This window comes from Ranitomeya variabilis, chromosome 3, assembly GCF_051348905.1.
Source record: "Ranitomeya variabilis isolate aRanVar5 chromosome 3, aRanVar5.hap1, whole genome shotgun sequence".
NCBI lineage: Eukaryota > Metazoa > Chordata > Amphibia > Anura > Dendrobatidae > Ranitomeya > Ranitomeya variabilis.
Window position 1 is genome coordinate 418117463 of NC_135234.1, and position 21913 is coordinate 418139375.

The window sequence follows — 21913 nt, forward strand, 5'->3', positions numbered from 1 at the left end:
CACCATTATTTATAATGTTTTGAAAGGATATTAATTTTATCATCGGGTTTTAGCAAAACAATGTTCCTCCAATGCTTTCTTTCTATTCAGCCTCAGTTCCAACGTTTAAGACCACATTCAGATGGCATTTTATTTCACATACGAGAAAAACAAACTGAGTGTCATCAATTATTATCATCAGCATTTGGTCAGATTTTCATGTTTTTCTGGTATGTGAAAAAGTTTTTACACCTCCTCCTATGTAACAGTCCATAAAAATCAGACCATTCTAGAGAGCATCCAAGTGTTGTTCGAGTATTTATTTATAAATTTTTACGGGCACGTAGACTTGTAGTGCCAATTTTGATCCAACATTCGGATCGATATTAGACATGTCTCCATGATTCTGCATAGACCATTACGGACATGTGAACAGCCTCGTTCACTAGTATAGGTATGAGTGCTAGATGTAAAATGCACAGCTAGCCCGTGTATGCCAAAAGTGGACATTTGGATGAGGTCTAAGGCAAAAATCACACAATTTGGAGGGATAGACTTGCTGTTTTAGAATCAAGACACCAATCTGGCTGACTGCAAGAGGACATAGGGATCAATAACAACTTATTGGGATCTGATGAAAAAGTTTTGGAGACAATGGGGGCACTTAGCATGAAGCCTTGGTAAAAACTAAAGTGGGAAATTTAATCAATCTGTGCCACTTTTGTGACATTAAAAATATGAAAATTCTAATGGCTATATTTGCACAATAATATGCAACTTTTCTTGCTTCTTGCCACTTTCCAAAAAATGACAATGAAAAGTGGATTGTGTTAACATACCAGGACATGGCTTACTTTAGTTTATCAGGTTTACTTACATCAAAAATTAGACGTGTGACTCTGCATTTAGTGCATATTGCTCCAATAATGTATTGACTAAGATCAGCTTCAGACGAGCATACTGTCATGGTTCACTGGGTATACTCTGAGCTGAGTGTGTCTTACCCTGTTCTGCCTGTGCTTTGTGCCTATCTCTGTATGCCTGCTTGGTTTTTGATCTGGTCTCGTCCCTGTTAAAGTCTTCTGTCTGCTGATTCTGTACCTCGCCGCCCTCTTTGTGTATGACCTTCGGCTACGTCCTGACCTCCCTCTGACTATTCCTGCTGTACCTCACCGCCCTCTCAGTGTATGACATTGTTGCTTTGCTGACCTGACTACTGTTTCCTCCTCTTCACTTTTTCTTTCCTACGCTGCTGTCGGCTCCCAGTGGGGCTTTGCGGTAGCTCCGCCCCCTTCTCTGAAGTGCGGTCACTTGACCGCAGGTCTTGTTGGTGCAAAGTACTCCAGAGCACCTCCACTCTCCTCGGGTCCCGGCTCCTGGCTGCTGATACCTACGATAGACACCGGACCCTCGACCCCTTGTACCTGCGGGTAAGAGTCCTCTGCATTTCCCTTTCTGTGTCCTCTGTAGCTGGGGTAGTGGTTACCGAAGGTCTTCACCTGACATTATAAACGACCGAGAATGACCCCACAATGAGGCTATAAAAACCCTCCCAAGATCCCAAAGAGAGGCCATCCATATTAACCCTTAAACCACCTAACCTGCATCCCAGCGAACACATATGTAAAATTGTCAGTTATTCATTCAGAAAAAACAGGACAGTTCTTCATCCATATTGCCATCCTTTTGTCAGCTATTTTACATCCTTATGACGTTCGCATGACATCAACAATTAAAAGATTTTTACAAGACCGAATACGGTGTCTTATGATATTACAATTGATTCAGCAAATTTGGATGCCATACAGATGGGTCCATATAGCATCCACTTCTTTCACAAATCCATTGAGATTAATGTTCAAGACGTCCAAAAAATGGATCAGTAACTTTTTACACCCGGACCATCCGCCCACATGTAAGAATGTTCATTTGATCTACCCCAATAATTTGAACTGGTCCATACTCTATTGTACACACTCCATTTGGACACAGACAGTATACAGACGGTAAAAATTAGCTTGTCTGAACGAAAACGAAGACTTATAACCCCAGTCAGAAAAAGTTTGCTGTGGGGTGAACAATAAAAAAATAGGCCCAGTCTTTAACACATTTCCTTTTTTTAAACTTGCCATTTTATATTTTCTTTGACCTCAGGTTCAAGGTCAAACACTAAAAGAAACTTAGCAAATCTAACTAAAGTACCGTACTTTGCTTTTTATAAAATTCAGTAGTGTAAGGTTGTGTCAAGGGATCTTCAGAGACCGGGTCTCTGAATGACAGGAACACTAGCTGTTGTGTCACCTTCCCAGGTAACACTTCTAGAAGAAACCATGTTATTAAATAAAGGGTCTTCTGAGATTTATTTCTTATTTCTTTTTTATTTCCCCTGGGATCCATAAATAGTATTCAGTTCAAGAACTGCTTGAACATTTGCTTTTAGCAAAAAAGATAAAGTATCCTAGCTGGTCTTTGTAATTTCATCCAGCGACTACAGCAGGACTGTGACATTAGCAGAAGTCATTTCCCATATCGGCATCAGAGCTGTGTGACTGTGTCCTCCAGGCATGCATACATTACCAGACGAAGGGGCGCAAGAAGGTTTAAAAGACCTTCATTACAATAACACAAATAGCAATATATTTCACATACTGGAATTCATACTCTCAGAAGAATCAAGGAAAAATCCTCCGGAATAAAGTTTAAACATGTCATCATTTCTGGAAACCACAAGAATGAGACTGAAGATATCTCAATGTTAACTTTTCATAGGTAACATAAAATTCAATATGATTTTTAAAATATTAGCTACAACATATTCCATATTCTGATATTCCAAAAGAAAAAAAACGCAATTGTGGCTTTCTGGGATTTTTAACTAAGCTTTAGAAAATTGACTTACATTAACCTAAAGATCCCTTATGGCTACCCCAGTGACGTGACACTCATGAGTCACATTATCCAATCAATAACATGAGGATCATGAGTCACTGCATCAAATCAAGGCCCAATCACTTGGAAGTTTCAACCACAAGGACAGCACACAATGCAGAAATGGTTGCTAAGTTATAGGAATATTTTAATGTAAAAAATGTATAGTAGGTAAGATATTCAATAAATCCTACCCAAGGAAATAGACATCTAGCTAGGCAGCACGAGCTTCTGAGCTCAGTAATTGGCTACAGTGGTGATGTATGCTGTTGACATGACGGCACTGCTGCAAACAAAACACTTTGTCTCAAGCAACCGGCTCTGGAACAAGGGAGGACAAATATCTAAACTTTTTGTAAATTTAGGTATTTTAGAGCATTTTGGATATATTTTCCTGATAAAGGAAAACCCCTTTAACAAGAATTATAATTCATATTCTAAACAATTTAAGGCTAATGAGTTCCTCAAATTGAAGGGTTAGACATAGATTGAAACCCCAGAATACTGACCAGTAACAGAGTTAACAGCAGAACCCTTGGTTCTGTGGTCGGCGGTTCTTTCCAACAACAGATATATCTTTTCTTTGGGTGTCGGTTTTGGGTAACAAGTGTTTTTCATTTATTCTGTTTGTCTGTCCTATCACTTTTCGGGTGTAGCTTTAACCCCTCAACGTACGCCATTACACCTTTTAACAGCGGTAGTTAAGGGGCTTTATTCCTCAGCACTGCTTTTTAACAGCGCTGAGAAATAAGGGTATAGCGCCCCCCAGTGTCGGAAAATCTCCGGGGTCTCAGCTACCGGGGGTAGATGAAACCCCGAAAAACAAGATTCGGGTTTCTTTTTAACGTTTCCAGTCACAGGAGATCACTAAAAAAAAGTCAGATTTTCCATTCACTTCTCTCTCCTCTAATATGATCTAGGCTTGAGAAAGGCTCACAATCCTGAGCTGAAACGTCGCCATTTTGGGCAATTAAATAACCGCATTTTTTCACCCTGAACTGGTGTCCTGCCTTCGCTTTTTTGTCTGTATATCAGAGGAGAGAAAAGCAGGATCCCCGGAGCCTCCACAGTACCTCCGCCATCCCTGGATCTTCCTGCTCCGTCCCCCGGCGCCATCTTCCAGGACGAAAATGGGGCCGACCGGTACCTGGCATCAATAGCAGATTTTTCATATTGGTTCATTTTGATCACAGTGATCAAAAGAAAAAACATAGTAAATCAAAGCCCCATTTGTCACCCCCTTGGTTGGATAAAAAAAATTTAAAATAAATATTTTTTTATTTTTCCATTCTTTGCAGGTAGGGTTAGGGTTGGGGATGTGGTTAGGGTTGGGGCTAGGGTTAGAGTTGGGGTTAAGGTTGTGGTGTTGGGGTTAGGGTTGTGGTGTTGGGTTAGGGTGGTGTTATGGTTGTGGTTAGGGTTGAGGTTAAAGCTGTGTTAGGGTTGAAGTTAGTATTGAGGGATTTCCACTGTTTAGGCACATCAGGGGCTCTCCAAATGCGACATGGTGCCCGCCATCGATTGCAGCCAAAAAAAAAAAAAATTTCCAAAATTGTGCTGATGTAAAGTTGACATGTGGGAAATGTTATTTATTAACTATTTTGTGTGATACGACTCTCTGATTTAAGAGCACAAAATTAAAAGTTTGAAATTTCAAAATTTTTGCCAAATTTACGAAACATGAAGTCACGTAAAAACATTCTCAGAATCAGGGGACTCTGTTGAAGCGCTCCAGAGCTATAACCTCATAAAGTGACACTAGTCAGAATTGTAAAAATTGGCTCGGTCACTAAGGGGTTAAATATCTTCCCCTACTGGTGTTTCCTGATGGTGAGAGACTTTGTTGGATTCATTCACTTTGCTGTATTTTGTGTTGGTTGTAGAGGTTTTGTGTGATTCCCACATTCCTTAGAGAACTGCTACTATAGCAATCATAGGAGCTGCTAAGGACAGTTTACTATTATTCATTTTTATAGCGCCATTTATTCCATGGCGCTTTACATTCAGGGTAATCCGCTATTGATTGAGGTTGCCATTGAGTTATTGTAGGGTGCCAACCTCTGTGGTCAGGCAGGGACAGACCAGGGTCAGAGAAGGGCTTTTCCTAGTCTGAACAGGACCCGTTAGATTCAGGTATGTTCGTTACTCGTGTGAATGTGCTTTGGCAGTCATAACAGTAATGGATTTGAAGGAATAAAAAATGGCGTCTCCTTATTTTCCAGATACAAATGTGTACTCCTATTAACCAACATGGGGACATAAATATTGTGCCATTTGGCTAATGTGACAGATCAAAGCTCAAAGAACATAGCAGACTCAATTGTATTCATGAAAATAAGCATTTCCTCAAATGATGCCCCTGCTTGTCATTACAGAGGGCGTGACGCCTGTGTAGGAGGCACGCATTCCTCTTTTCTTTTTTTTTTACCATCCTGGGCCCAGTAATAATGGGTTGTCCAATAGTGAGCTACCTCTTTAACTATACCAATAAAGTGAAACAATTATAATTTGACCGCTAACTTTGCCGTTAGGCTTAATATATGGCAGAACTGAAAATATGTCAAGCAAAATCTGGACGGATAAAGGGTTTGGTCTTCTTAAAGGCAGGTTTTTTTTTGTTATTTTAAAGAGGTCTCACTGTAAATGATTTCTATTTTATCAATTGTGTAATTATTAGCAATAAAGTAGTCATACAACTGAATTGAGACTGCAGAATAGAAACACACTAATAATGACACAACAATTATAGACTAATTGACGGAGTTACAAAAAAAAGAAAATCGGGAGTTCCTCATAAGTAAACCTTGCACGTTGCTAAAAATAAGGAATAACCAGCAAATGTCAGCATCATGGCTTTAGGTCTCATCAATTTCCGCCTGTCTTGCATTTTTGTTGCTTTTTCAAAACTGATTCATTGCCACTAAAGACCTCATTAGGGAAGTAAATTGTTTGCTAGTGCATTCTTTTAGGTTATAAATGCGGAGTGGGTGTTACATAACACTCTTACTGCAGCATTTTTAACCTGCTGGGGAGAAAATTATGATGGACTTTTTCCATCAATTAGTAGCTATGATAAAATTTTTAAAAAAAGGATTACATTTCATTCAGACATTCCACCCATTCCATCTGTATACTGTAGGTATGCTGCAGTCATACTGCCGATATCCTTAGAGAAAACATGTATCCTTCTAAAATAAAAACTGTGCACATAAGAAAAAAAAAGCTAAATGTTCCTGATTCATTGTACCAACTGTCTCAGAATATAAGGATTTGCTCCAAGCATCTACTGATTGCCGTGGATATTGGCCAGAAGAGCAGATCTACCAATTTTGTGCCATAATGTGTTCTAAATATGACAAAACAAAAAAATTATGTCACATAAATTGTTTCTACTGTTCAATAATCTATATTACATTAATTTTTGCTCAAATAATTTTCTTTTTATCAATTTCTTTCATACTCTCGTATTATGTGAAGTGCATCATGAATTATAATTTCTCTTATTAGGACCCCTACTGCCATAAGGCAGGATGACTATCTCACCTCCATTGGTGATTTGAGATATCTACACCACCTGAGATCCCCACCAAAAATCTTGACTTTGAAATGCTGCACGGAGAGAGTGATAATATGTAGCGCAGGCTTAGGAGCTGAGCCCGCGCCATATGTAGCAGATGTCAGCTATGTTACATAGAAATTAGCGATGAGCAAATGTGATCAGATAACGCGCTATCCAACCATGTTCGGGTGTTATCCAAACATCTTGGGCATGCTTGGATAATATGGTCGAGTCCAGCAGCTTCATGATTCGTGTCTGTTAGACAGCCTGATCACATGCAGGGATTGCCCGTTTGCTAGGCAATCTCCTCATGTGTTGTGGCTGTCTAACAGCCGCGAATCATGCAGCCACTGGAACTCAAACATATTATCCAAGCATGCCCAAAATACTCAGAAAACAGCCAAGCATGCTGAGATAACACGTTATCCGAGCACGTTCACTCATCACTAATAGACCTGTGTCACTAACAGCAAGGGCTAGAGCGGTGTTCAGATTCATGTTAACTATTTAACAGCAACCATGGGGCATTCATTAGTTGTTTTTGTAGCCAGGGGTATGCTGAAGATCCCAATTGCTACTATTTTGGCTCTCCTGTGAAGTTAAGCCACAGGTTCAGTCTGTGTCCTACAGACTGCAATACTGTGGTACTGTAGTATACAGAACAAGTAATCAGACAAGTGCAAGTAGCAGTTCTCTAAGGGGACTAATAAAGAAATTAAAGAGAAGAAAAAAAAAAGTTTTTAAACATATTAAAACTGTAACTGTAATCACCCCCCTTTTCCCAGTTACAAATGAAGAAATTCAAAAAATAAACATTTTTAGTATCACCAAATCTGTCTATGAAAATATTAAATTGTTTAACCCCTATAGTAAGTGACAAAAAAAGAAAATCAAACACCAGAATTGCAGGTATTTTGCCACCTAGCTCAATTAATAAAATGCAATAAAAAAAAGTGTTCAAAATGTTGTATATACCCCAAATTTATATACATAAGTATCTCAGTTCACATTGCAAAACAATAAGCCCTAACACTTGGTCAAAATTAAAATAAAAACATTTCGGGTCTTGGAAAATGGTGACAAAAACCAACATTATTATTATTATTATTTTTATTTTTTTTTACAAACTTCTGGATTTTTTTTTGCATTACTAGAAAAAAAATTTAAAAAATATTATAATCTATGCAAGTTTGGGATTACCATAATTGTACTGAAATCGAAAATCAAATTTTCAGATTACTATTACAATACAAAGATGGCTGTAAGAACAAAACCCCATAACATTGGTGGAACTACATTTATTCACCGTGGAATTATACTGAACTGCAGGTAGGGGAGCCATTTCAATTTTTTGCCTATGATGAGGAACATGTCTGTGCTTTGGGGCGGCCTGTGGGCAGGTTTTTCCTTGGCTTCTCTGGCTTAGAGCAGGCAGTTAAGACTCTGCCTACAGTCAGGCCCCGAAGCACAGGAATATCATTAGCTGAAAACTTCTAACACTGATTACACAAGAACCACAAGACTGATTTCTTCACCTCAGGTATAATTTTAATCAGTATAACACTGCCAACCTGACAATGCCTGTAGTTTACTTAGCAAAATCCTGCTGACGGGTTCGCTTTAAGTGCCAGAATAATGTATAGAAGAGATATACTGTTGCCTATTGCACAGCAAAGCGGAGGTTGGAGGACTTGGAATCTAAATTCTCCTTTGATGAGTAATATGCTTTAACAATTATTTTTACACTGATCAAAAGAAGTGTCCAGACAAAGTTAGAGCTCCACTGGAGTAATAATTAGGTCTCTATCCTTGGTCATCATACAACGCAGAATCCCCAAATCTACCAGAAAACACATCAAACTAATTTTTGTACCATTCACCTTTGTTAAAAATGTTAAATTGAACGTTTTTCATGTCGGAGTCATAGCTACGTCATACGCACTTCATTCTAGCCCATAATAGATATTCATCTAACATCAACATGGAATCAATGGACAGTATCGCCACTAAAGCGGAAAATGTATACACAGTAATCATTGCTATAGTTATGCGATCTGACCCCGGATCACATCCAAACTCCATACATTGTCAGAAGCCTCCTGCGCTCTTTATAAAACTAAATATAACACAGACAAAAACAAGCAATATTTTCTCAAGGCTTTGCATGAAAGTCTTACGTGGATGCAGACGCAGAAAAAGCTCTAAATATAGCAGCTATGTGGCCTTGAACAATTATGTTCCACATATATAGGCTGCATCTCATGTATAAAACTAGAACCACTGTACCTTTCCTGATTTTCTGTATTTCGGTATTAATCAACATTTTGCATTACAAAACAATAAGGCTTTTAGCATTTTAGCCTTTATATATTCCATTTGTCAGAATATTAATTAGGATGAAGCTCAGAAACAAACAATTATTCCTGCAAGTTCTGCATCACCCCTTGCCTCTCCTTGTCTTTCAGGGGTGGAGAACACATTTTTTTAGATTGACCATTAAATGCCAAATACTATGTTTGTACATCTTAATACTGGGAATAGACGGAAAGTTTCCATTAACTCTTTGTTTATAAGACTGTAATGGGGTTGATTTATTTGGATGTTGATGTTCGACAGAAGCCCTTTATGAAGGACTATAGAGTGATAGGCCATGTTTAATATTACATGTAGTGGCACCTGGTAGAAGAATGGTTGGCCATTTAGGCTTGGCGGAAGTTACACAAGAGTACATAGATGTCGGTTCAACAACTTTACTCACTAAGAAGGAAGGAGCCCGATGGTACATAGTCTTACATGAGGCAACAAACTTAATAGTAACATCAGTCTCGCAAGAGGGAACAGTTTTGACTTTTGACTTGAACAGAAGTAAACAATTGTCACTGTCCCCGTCTTCATACATGAAGAGGAAGTGAGAGCAGCTGCAGCCCGGACTTCCTCTTTATAGTATTTCTAAAAATATAGCTAGCCCCATAGCTCGGATTATTTAAAAACTTGGATTATTTAACCCTTTCACTCCAAGGTGACTTTTCGATTCCCCCCCCCTTCTTTCAATAGCCATAGCTTTTTTTTTTTACTTTTCGAGCCATATAGCCGTATGAGGGCTTGTTTTTTTTTTTCAGAACAAGTTGTACTTTTGAATGACATCATTCATATTGCCACATAGTGTACTGGAAAACAGGAAACAAATTCCAAGAGTGGTGAAACTGCAAAAATAACCCCAAAAACCAGCAATTCCACGATGGTTTTTTATTTACCATGCTCAATTTATGGTAAAACTGACCTGGCACAATGGTTCTCTAGGTCAGTACAAGTATGCAGAAACCAAACATTTATTTAACTTTTATTTAAGCGGTGAAAAAAACGACTGAAATTTGTAAAAAAGCTAAAAAATTGCTTTTGTTGCCATTTTCTGAGACTCATAACATTGTAACGTTCTCATTTTTCGGGATCTGAGGATGTAAGAGGGCTTATTTGTTTTTGAACCATGAGTTGACGTTTTTTACTGATACTGTTTTGCCGCAGCTACAACATTTTGGTCTCTTTTTATTGCAATGTTGCGGATACCAAAAAAAGAAACTCTGGTGATTTCATTTTTTTACATTACGCCACCTATCAATCAGATTCATTTAACATTTTAATAGATAAGACAACGCGGAGATACCAGAATTAAAATGAGTTCCACAATCGGATGGGTTAAAAAAATGTTTCTGTCCCGAGATAATCTTATAAATGTGCCCTTGTGCAATCCAAGATCTATTGATTAAAGTGTACTTTGTTCATGAGAAAACCCCTTCAACTCATTATAATTACTGTCATTTCAGGAGCACGTGCAGCAGAATGTCTATCGGTCTCTAGCTCCTCCCTCCCTCTACATAGAACCTTATGAGAACCAACTGCCTTCTCCTATCTCAGTAATGGGAATGCCCGTTTTCCCTGAAAGCAGATTTTATCAATGAGAATTTTGAGAATGAATGATCTGTCTAAAGGGAGAAAGAAGAATAATTTGCTAATGATATACAGTATATTACAAAGTTTGTTATTTTCATGTGTACTATTATTTGGGGAAAAGAAACATTTAACACAGTTAATCTTTAGTGAAAAGCTTCAGGATTTTCAAACAAACATTCAACATTTGACCTTCAGTCTTGAGAAGAGCTTTGGGATGGGCTCTTGTACAAGGTAATTACCTCAGTGTCCTAACCTCTGCCTGCCTTTCCTCTTGTATTCAGTCTTTCTTCTTTTCCCATTCTACATTGACGTGTTTTATTCAACAACAATACAACGTATGCCAGACACCTCTTGAAGTATTTCCCCCAAAGTTGCCGGGCTCAACCGCGTGTCACAGGTTCAGAACCATTATCAGTAGGTGGTAGGATGCCAACTATTTTTTGGTGAAGCACACAAAAACAATCATGTACTTGAGAATTAGAAAATGCTTTTAATGGAAAAGCTATCTGGACCAATTCCCAGTACAGGAGCGTCCACAGCATAAACATGTTGAGAGAAAAAGTGTTACTTTTGCTAATATCTTATTGCAAATGTAAAAGAGCGAGAAACATTGTGTCTGTAATTGAAAAGAATATATTGGTAATATAGATAAAAATATGAAATGGTGCATATGAATAAAGGGTCATTTGTAAATGGAAAAATCTAATTTTGTATTAACGATCCTGTTTGAACCGCACATAAAGGGAATCGGACAGCAGGTTTTTGATACCTCATCTGAGAGCAGCGTAATGTAGGCAAAGAGAAGCTGAATCCAACGATGTATCATTTAGTATACTGGGTGCAGCTGTTCTGTCACACTCACAGTTTTTAGATTTAGATTGAAGCAGAACTGAGAAAGCTAACCCCACCCATACCACAGCTAATCCCGCCAATACCACAGCTAACCCCACCCACACCACAGCTAATCCCAATACCACAGCTAACCCCACCAACACCACAGCTAATCCCACCAATACCACAGCTAACCCCACCCACACAGCTAATCCCGCCAATACCACAGCTAACCTCACCCACACCACAGCTAATCCCGCCAATACCACAGCTAACCTCACCCACACCACAGCTAATCCCACAATACCACAGCTAACCCCACCCACACCACAGCTAATCCCGCCAATACCACAGCTAACCCCACCCACACCACAGCTAATCCCAATACCACAGCTAACCCCACCCACACCACAGCTAATCCCGCCAATACCACAGCTAACCCCACCCACACCACAGCTAACCCCACTCACCACAGCTAATCCCGCCAATACCACAGCTAACCCCACCCACACGACAGCTAATCCCACCAATAACACAGCTAACCCCACCCACACCACAGCTAATACCGCCAATACCACAGCTATCCCCACCCACACCACAGCTAATCCCAATACCACAGCTAACCCCACCCACACCACAGCTAATCCCGCCAATACCACAGCTAACCTCACCCACACCACAGCTAATCCCGCCAATACCACAGCTAACCTCACCCACACCACAGCTAATCCCACAATACCACAGCTAACCCCACCCATACCACAGCTAATCCCGCCAATACCACAGCTAACCCCACCCACACCACAGCTAATCCCAATACCACAGCTAACCCCACCCACACCACAGCTAATCCCAATACCACAGCTAACCCCACCCACACCACAGCTAACCCCACTCACCACAGCTAATCCCACCAATACCACAGCTAACCCCATCCACACGACAGCTAATCCCACCAATAACACAGCTAACCCCACCCACACCACAGCTAATCCCGCCAATACCACAGCTAACCCCACCCACACCACAGCTAATCCCGCCAATACCACAGCTAACCCCACCCACACCACAGCTAATCCCGCCAATACCACAGCTAACCACACCCACACCACAGCTAATCCCAATACAACAGCTAACCCCACCCACACAGCTAATCCCGCCAATACCACAGCTAACCTCACCCACACCACAGCTAATCCCGCCAATACCACAGCTAACCTCACCCACACCACAGCTAATCCCACAATACCACAGCTAACCCCACCCACACCACAGCTAATCCCGCCAATACCACAGCTAACCCCACCCACACCACAGCTAATCCCAATACCACAGCTAACCCCACCCACACCACAGCTAATCCCGCCAATACCACAGCTAACCCCACCCACACCACAGCTAACCCCACTCACCACAGCTAATCCCGCCAATACCACAGCTAACCCCACCCACACGACAGCTAATCCCACCAATAACACAGCTAACCCCACCCACACCACAGCTAATACCGCCAATACCACAGCTAACCCCACCCACACCACAGCTAATCCCAATACCACAGCTAACCCCACCCACACCACAGCTAATCCCGCCAATACCACAGCTAACCACACCCACACCACAGCTAATCCTGCCAATACCACAGCTAACCTCACCCACACCGTAGCTAATCCCGCCAATACCACAGCTAACCCCACCCACACCACAGCTAATCCCACCAATACCACAGCTAACCTCACCCACACCACAGCTAATCCCACAATACCACAGCTAACCCCACCCACACCACAGCTAACCCCGCCAATACCACAGCTAACCCCACCCACACCACAGCTAACCCCACCCACACCACAGCTAACCCCACCCACACCACAGCTAACCCCACCCACACCACAGCTAATCCCGCCAATACCACAGCTAACCCCACCCACACCACAGCTAATCCCGCCAATACCACAGCTAACCCCACCCACACCACAGCTAACCCCACCCACACCACAGCTAATCCCGCCAATACCACAGCTAACCCCACCCAGACCACAGCTAATCCCGCCAATACCACAGCTAACCCCACCTACACTAAACTCTCTATGTATAAAGTTCATAGACAGTGAGCTGCTGATCACAGGGGGAGGGGGCATTTCCAGACTAGTGTAGACTGGCAATGTTTACTAACTGTGAAGGACTTATCACTTAGAAGTTAACAGCACACACTTTGACAAGTGACACATCCCTGAATTCTGTGTCTCAGGCTTTATCTCCTGCTGTCTTCAGATTTACTTAGCAAAAACCTGTTGAGATTCCCTTCAACGATTCCCATCGTAGACTTGCGGTGCTGCGCCCCCTGCTGGCATAAACTCATATGAACTCGAGCGTGAGAAAATATTCTGAAAAATTCCCACGCTCGAGTTCATATGAGTTTATGCCAGCAGGGGGCGCAGCACCGCAAGTCTAGGTAGCTACGTTCCCCTGCTTTCCATTCATTCCCCACTTTTTACAGCCAGGAGCACAGCTGCATTAGCAGGCTCCTGCTTGTAAAATTATTTAACCCCTTCTGATGGATTTACATCATGGGACTTGACTAATGCCTGAGAGGTATGGGATATTGTTGTTTTTTTATTTTAATTTTGTTTCAGGTGACAAGGGTCTTCAATTGGATTGAGCGTTTAATAAACTATTACAACACCCTGTGTCTTTATTTCATTAAAATACTTATTTCCTAATGTGTGTGTGTGTGTTTTTTAACCCTTTAAGAACATAGGATTAATAATGGATAGGTGTCTTATTGACACCTCTCCATTATTAACCTGGCTTAATGTCACCTTACAATAGCAAGGTGACATTAACCCTTTATTACCCCATATCCCACAGCTACAGGGGAGTGGGAAGAGAGTGGCCAAGTGCCAGAATAGGCGCTTACAGATGTGCCTTTTCTGGGGGTGGCTGGGGGCAGATGTTTTTAGCCAGGGGGTCCTATAACCATGGTCCCTCTCTAGGACATTAATATCTGCCCTCAGTCACTGGCTTTCCCACTCTGGCGGAGAAAATTGCGCGGGAGCCCACGCCAGTTTTTTCCGTGATTTAACCCTTTATTTTAACAGCTAGAGCCCCCAAATTTTGCACACACACACTACTAACATTACTAGTGAGGAATATGTAAAGAAAAAAAGGGATATGAAATGGTTTACTGCATGTAAACCGTGTCTCATATCCTGTCGGGTTTGATAAGGAGATAGCAAAAGCCGGCAATTGAATTACCGGCTTTTCATCCATCTTGCGATGTATGAAATATAAATATAAATATTATTATTATTATTTATTGTTATAGCGCCATTTATTCCATGGCGCTTTACAAGTGAGGAGGGGTATACATAATAAAAACAAGTACAATAATCTTGAACAATACAAGTCATAACTGGTACAGTAGGAGAGAGGACCCTGCCAGCGAAGGCTCACAATCTACAAGGGATGGGTGAGGATACAGTAGGTAGGATATATATATCTACCTACCTATACTATGTGTAGACATTAATTTTATCTGTTCTATTCCAACCTGTCAGTGTGATTTTACTGTACACCGCACTAAATTGCCGGCTTGTCTATAGAACACCGGTGTGTATTTCTCGCAAGTCACACTGATTGTCCGTGTGTAATCCGTTTTTTTCTCGCACCCATAAACTTGCATTGGCGATTCTCGGCCGAGATACGCTGACAATCGCAGCATGCTGCGATTTCACTCGGATCCTGAATACGGACGAGAAAACAACAGATAATAGGAGCTGCCCCATAGATTATCATTGGGCCGAGTGCTATGCGATTTTTTATCGCATTGCACTCGTCCGTATTACGGTCTAGTGCGACTCCGGCCTAACTGAAAAGATGGTAACAAGTTGCAAGCTTTCGAAACTACTCCGTCTCCTGATGAAGGGACCTGCGTAGTCTCGAAAGCTTGCAATTTGTTACCATATTTTCAGTTAGCCATTAAAAGGTATCAACCACTGAGGACTCTCAATTCTAAATATTTTTCCATCTACTGGCTAACACGGTGCCAAGATACATATCTTTTCTGTATCAATTTTTACCCAGTGAAAGGTTCTCTTTAAGGGGCAAAGAAAAGAAAAAAACATAATTAAAACATGAGGAGCATAAAATATTTTTGAGATTCTAAATAAATTAAAAATTATTTAGTACTTATGGAGCACATATGATGAGGTTTCTGCAGTGACTGCTAAAATATATGTTTTATCAGGCTGCCTTGTCCTTGTACTGTGACTGCACAGCTCATGCTCACCACTGGAAAGCCAGCAACATAGTGTTCCTATGGCACTGTTTGCACGCCATGCCAGTATTCACTCAGTACTCCCACATATCCTGTTCTTGTTTGCACAGTGTTCTAGTGAAACACTGTGCCAGTTCCTTCTCCATTCCGGTGGCAGTTTGTAAACTCACGGCCTGCAGTTCCCTTTATTAGAATAGGTTAACACACAACGTCTCTTTTGTTTCAAGCGTGTTTCGCAAGAGCAAGAAACAAAAATTAATCTTCCTTGGCTGAGCAACTGGCACACAAAGGATTATTCTGTAGAAGCCTGTGCGCATTTACATAGAACGGACAAATCTTTATTTTCATCACAGACTGTGGCATCTAAAGATCCATTTACACTGCGAGATTATCATAAACGAGGGTCCCTAGGACTCCTCAGACACAATCGTGCAGTGTAAACAGGCGGCCGATCAAAACGAGCTCGTTCTTCAGGAGCAATGATTTTTTGGGCTGCAGAAAGGATCATCATTCTTGATGATGAGTGCATCGACCAAAGAAAATGATTTGTGCTGCCGAGAACAAAGGTGGCCCAGAAACCTGAACCCAGGTCGGCCAGTTCCTACTGTAATGTTAAAAGCAGATTACACACAGCCCCCTTGAGTGGTCCATGATTTTCACAGCTACATGGATCTATATCATTGTGACAGAGCAAAAAAAAAACAAAAAACTGCATGTCTACATGATTTCTGTTTGGAACACTGTCAGCAAAAAAACAAAGACATTCGAACAGCTCCATAGACTATAATGGGTACATGTTTTAACTGTGAAAAATAAAGATGGAACACGCACATTTAAAACGGACATCTGAATGAGGCCTATGAACAAAGAGTGGTATAGGAGTTTTAATCCTATGTGATTCCCTCATATGTGTCCTTATTAAAGGAATCTCTCAGCAGGCTTTTGATATTTAATTTGAGAGCAGCATAATGTAGGAGATGAGACCCTGATTCCAGGGATGTGGTTTTTTTTATTAGACTGTGTGGTGTAGTTTCAAATCAATCAGTGTTTTACTAGCAGAAGATTATCAACAGAGGACTACTTCTCACATGCAGGCTAGTCAGACTGATCTGTGTCATCCCACCCCCACTTCTGACAATACACAGCGTACACAGGAAGCTGACAATCACAGGGCGGGGTTCTACACAGTTCAGCCTTCTGACTACTGCAACATTTATAACCATTAAAATTCATATTTATTAATGAATATTAAAAAACACCTAGAAAAATGCTGACCAGCATTCCTACTGGCAAAAAAAGGAAGGGAGTAAGGCCACGTTCACACATTCAGTGTTTGGTCAGTATTTCATGTCAGTATTTGCTAGCCAAAACCAGGAGTGGGTGATAAATATAGAAGTGGTGACGTGTTTCTATTATACTTTTCCTCTGGTTTTGGCTTACAAATACTGAGGTAAAATACTGAACAAATACTGAACATGTGAACGAGGCCTTAAGTATATAGGTAAAACTAACATTTTATACATATAGCATACATGCATGCAATCAAAGAAAAAACATGTCCACAGCCAAAATAGAATGCATCTGTGCAAGCTTAGCAATATAAAAGACGGCACAACTCAAGGACCTTACAAAATAATTATTCCAATATAACAAGAGATAATTAATTGCATTTAAATTGCTGCTGATAAAACATAACGAGATTATATCGCTCAGTGACTAAAGCATACAGCATATGTAAAACCATATAAAAAAGTAATGCTACAAAAGTCAATCATAATCTGGGTTACACTGTATAGTTTTCCTTTTAAAATTGTTTCGCACGTAAAGTTTAATTTGCAATAAAAATCAGCAAAGAGTTAATTTCTACTCTCTGCACTGATTCTGAAAATGAATTTCTAAGCAGTTTGAGCCCCCCAGACCCGCAGCAGCGCTTATCTTGCCTGCAGTGTGCTGCTATATTTAGGTAGCGTGTGCACATAAACGTTATATGGATTGATGTGAATGAACTACACATTTCCAATTCGCTTGCAGAGAGATGGTGACATGCTACAATATTTTTCACTTTATTTTATTATTTGATACTCTACACATTAATATTTTACTGTGGATAGAAATAGCAATGCCTTGATACACCCCAGTAGATTTATGATTTATGCCCAGGGCCGGCGTCAGCACTCGGCGCACCCGGGCAAGCGCCGGGGCCCTGGCGAGACGGGGGGGCCACTCACGCTGTCATAGATACAGCTGGCACAAGCATCTTCTCACTCAGTCAGTGCAGGCAGGCAGGCACATAGGGGTTAAGAGAACGCAGCCAGCGTGACTGTAAGGGTATGTGTCCACGTTCAGGATTGCATCAGGATTTGGTCAGGATTTTACATCAGTATTTGTAAGCCAAAACCAGGAGTGGAACAAGTAGAGGAAAAGTATAACAGAAACATATGCACCACTTCTGCATATATCACCCACTCCTGGTTTTAGCTTACAAATACTGATGTAAAATCCTGACCAAATCCTGATGCAATCCTGAACGTGGACACATACCCTTAGTGGGCGGAGAGAGCAAGTTCTCCTGCTCTGCTCTCAGCCCCTGGCTGCAGTGCTGAACTTATCAGGCAGATTCTGAAGGAGCTCATACTGGCGCCTGAGTGAGTGCAATGGTATCACTGTATTCTGGGGTTCTGGGTGAGCTGGGCGGCTGCAGGTTGCAGCTGAGATGCTGAAGTATATACACTGTACAGTACCACTCCCCCTGTATATATACACTGCACAGCACCTCTCCTGTATGTATACCCTGCACAGCACCTTTCCTCCTGTATATATACACTGCACAATACCTCTCCTCCTATATGTATACACTGCACAGCACCTTTCCTCCTGTATATATACACTGCACAGTACCTCTCCTCCTGTATATATACACTGCACAGCACGTCTCCTGTATATATACACTGCACAGCACCTTTCCTCCTGTAATATATACACTGCACAGTACCTCTCCTGTATATATACACTGCACAGCACCTTTCCTCCTGTATATATACACTGCACAGTACCTCTCCTCCTGTGTATATACACTGCACAGCACCTCTCCTGTATATATACACTGCACAGCACCTTTCCTCCTGTATATATACACTGCACAGCACCTCTCCTCCTGTATATACACTGCACAGCACCTCTTCTTCTGTATATATACATTGCACAGTACTGCTCTTCCTGTCCTGTATATATACACTGCACAGTACCGCTCCTCCTGTCCTGTATATATACACTGCAGAATTTACAATAGCTGTCACTCATGTAAGAAGTGAAATCTGGCATTGTACTATACCTATATTTCTCTGCCGTATCTGTGCATCATAATTCGGGGTATGTGTTAAAGGGGGGCCACTGAGACTCTTTCGCCCCCGGGGCCCTCAAAAACCTGGAGCCGGCCCTGTTTATGCCTTATGTAGTAGTGTATCTCTGGGGAGAATTATAAAATACTAGATGGTGGCCCCAGGGCCGGCTCCAGGTTTTTGAGGGCCCCGGGTGAAAGAGTCTCAGTGGCCCCCCTTTAACACATACCCCGATTTATGATGCACAGAGACGGCAGAGAAATATAGGTATAGTACAATGCCAGATTTCACTTCTTACATGAGTGACAGCTATTGTAAATTCTGCAGTGTATATATACAGGACAGGAGGAGCGGTACTGTGCAGTGTATATATACAGGACAGGAGGAGCAGTACTGTACAATGTATATATACAGGAGGAGAGGTGCTGTGCAGTGTATATATACAGGAGGAGAGGTACTGTGCAGTGTATATATACAGCAGAGATGCTGTGCAGTGTATATATATACAGGAGAGGTGCTGTGCAGTGTATATATACAGGAGGAAAGGTGCTGTGCAGTGTATATATACAGGAGGAAAGGTGCTGTGCAGTGTATATATACAGGAGAGGTGCTGTGCAGTGTATATATACAGGAGAGATGCTGTGCAGTGTATATATACAGGAGAGGTGCTGTGTGTATACACAGGAGGAAAGGTGCTGTGCAGTGTATATATACAGGACAGGAGGAGCAGTACTGTGCAATGTATATATACAGGAGGAGAGGTGCTGTGCAGTGTATATATACAGGAGGAAAGGTGCTGTGCAGTGTATATATACAGGACAGGAGGAAAGGTGCTGTGCAGTGTATATATACAGGAGGAAAGGTGCTGTGCAGTGTATATATACAGGAGGAAAGGTGCTGTGCAGTGTATATATACAGGACAGGAGGAAAGGTGCTGTGCAGTGTATATATACAGGACAGGAGGAGAGGTACTGTGCAGTGTATATACAGGACAGGAGGAGCAGTACTGTGCAATGTATATATACAGGAGGAGAGGTGCTGTGCAGTGTATATATACAGGAGGAAAGGTGCTGTGCAGTGTATATATACAGGAGAGGTACTGTGCAGTGTATATATACAGGAGGAGAGGTGCTGTGCAGTGTAGACATACAGGAGAGGTACTGCGCAGTGCATATATACAGGAGAGGTACTGTGCAGTGTATATATACAGGAGAGGTGCTGTGCAGTGTATATATACAGGAGGAAAGGTGCTGTGCAGTGTATATATACAGGAGGAAAGGTGCTGTGCAGTGTATATATACAGGAGGAGAGGTGTTGTGCAGAGTACATATACAGGAAAGGTGCTGTGCAGAGTACATATACAGGAAAGGTGCTGTGCAGTGTATATATACAGGAGGAAAGGTGCTGTGCAGTGTAAATATACAGGAGGAGAGGTACTGTGCTTGTGCAGTGCATATATACAGGAGGAGAGGTGCTGTGCAGTGTATATATACAGGAGGAGAGGTGCTGTGCAGTGTATATATATAGGAGGAAAGGAGCTGTGCAGAGTATATATACAGGAGGAAAGGTGCTGTGCAGTGTATATATACAGGAGAGGTGCTGTGCAGTGTATATATACAGGAGGAAAGGTGCTGTGCAGTGTATATATACAGGAGGAGAGGTACTGTGCTTGTGCAGTGTATATATACAGGAGAGGTGCTGTGCAGTGTATATATACAGGAGGAGAGGTACTGTGCAGTGTATATATACAGGAGAAAAGGTGCTGTGCAGTGTATGTATACAGGAGGAGAGGTACTGTGCAGTGTATATATACAGGAGGAAAGGTGCTGTGCAGTGTATATATACAGGAGAGGTGCTGTGCAGTGTATATATACAGGAGGAAAGGTGCTGTGCAGTGTATATATACAGGAGGAGAGGTACTGTGCTTGTGCAGTGTATATATACAGGAGGAGAGGTGCTGTGCAGTGTATATATACAGGAGGAGAGGTGCTGTGCAGTGTATATATACAGGGGGAGTGGTACTGTACAGTGTATATACTTCAGCATCTCAGCTGCAACCTGCAGCCGCCCAGCTCACCCAGAACCCCAGAATACAGTGATACCATTGCACTCACTCAGGCGCCAGTAGGAGCTCCTTCAGAATCTGCCTGATAAGTTCAGCACTGCAGCCAGGGGCTGAGAGCAGAGCAGGAGAACTTGCTCTCTCCGCCCACAAACAGTCACGCTGGCGGCGTTCTCTTAACCCCTATGTGCATGCCTGCCTGCACTGACTGAGAAGATGCTTGTGCCAGCTGTATCTATGACAGCGTGAGTGGGCCCCCCCGTCTTGCCAGGGCCCCGGCACTTGCCCGGGTGCTGACGCCGGCCCTGGGTGGCCCGAATCTAACGCATCAGGTATTCTAGACTATGTATGTAGTTTATTTAGGAAGATTTAAGAATAATGCAATGAATACACAGAATTTTCCGGGTAAAATATATACATTATCAGTGAAGCGGTGTTTAAATCCCACACCAGACTGTCCTCCATATTATTCTCTCCCCCACAGACTGTCCTCCATGTTATTCTCTCCCCCACAGACTGTCCTCCATGTTATTCTCTCCCTCACAGACTGTTCTCCATGTTATTCTCTCCCTCACACACTGTCCATGTTATTCTCTCCCTCACAGACTGTCCTTCTTGTTATTCTCTCCCTCACAGACTATCCTCCATGTTATTCTCTCCCTCACAGACTGTCCTCCATGTTATTCTCTCCCTCACAGACTGTCCTCCATGTTATTCTCTCCCTCACAGACTGTCCTCCATGTTATTCTCTCCCTCACAGACTGTCCTCCATGTTATTCTCTCCCTCACAGACTGTTCTCCATGTTATTCTCTCCCTCACAGACTGTCCTCCATGTTATTCTCTCCCTCACAGACTGTCCTCCATGTTATTCTCTCCCTCACAGACTGTCCTCCATGTTATTCTCTCCCTCCCAGACTGTTCTCCATGTTATTCTCTCCCTCACACACTGCCCATGTTATTCTCTCCCTCACAGACTGTCCTTCTTGTT

General features: G+C 41.9%; 1 protein-coding gene across 1 annotated transcript in view; it reads right to left on the reverse strand.

The window, feature by feature from the left end:
- The window catches only part of PPM1E (protein phosphatase, Mg2+/Mn2+ dependent 1E), a 296538-nt gene that overhangs the window by 123221 nt on the left and 151404 nt on the right, over positions 1-21913 (reverse strand). The gene's annotated exons all lie outside the window — the stretch shown is intronic.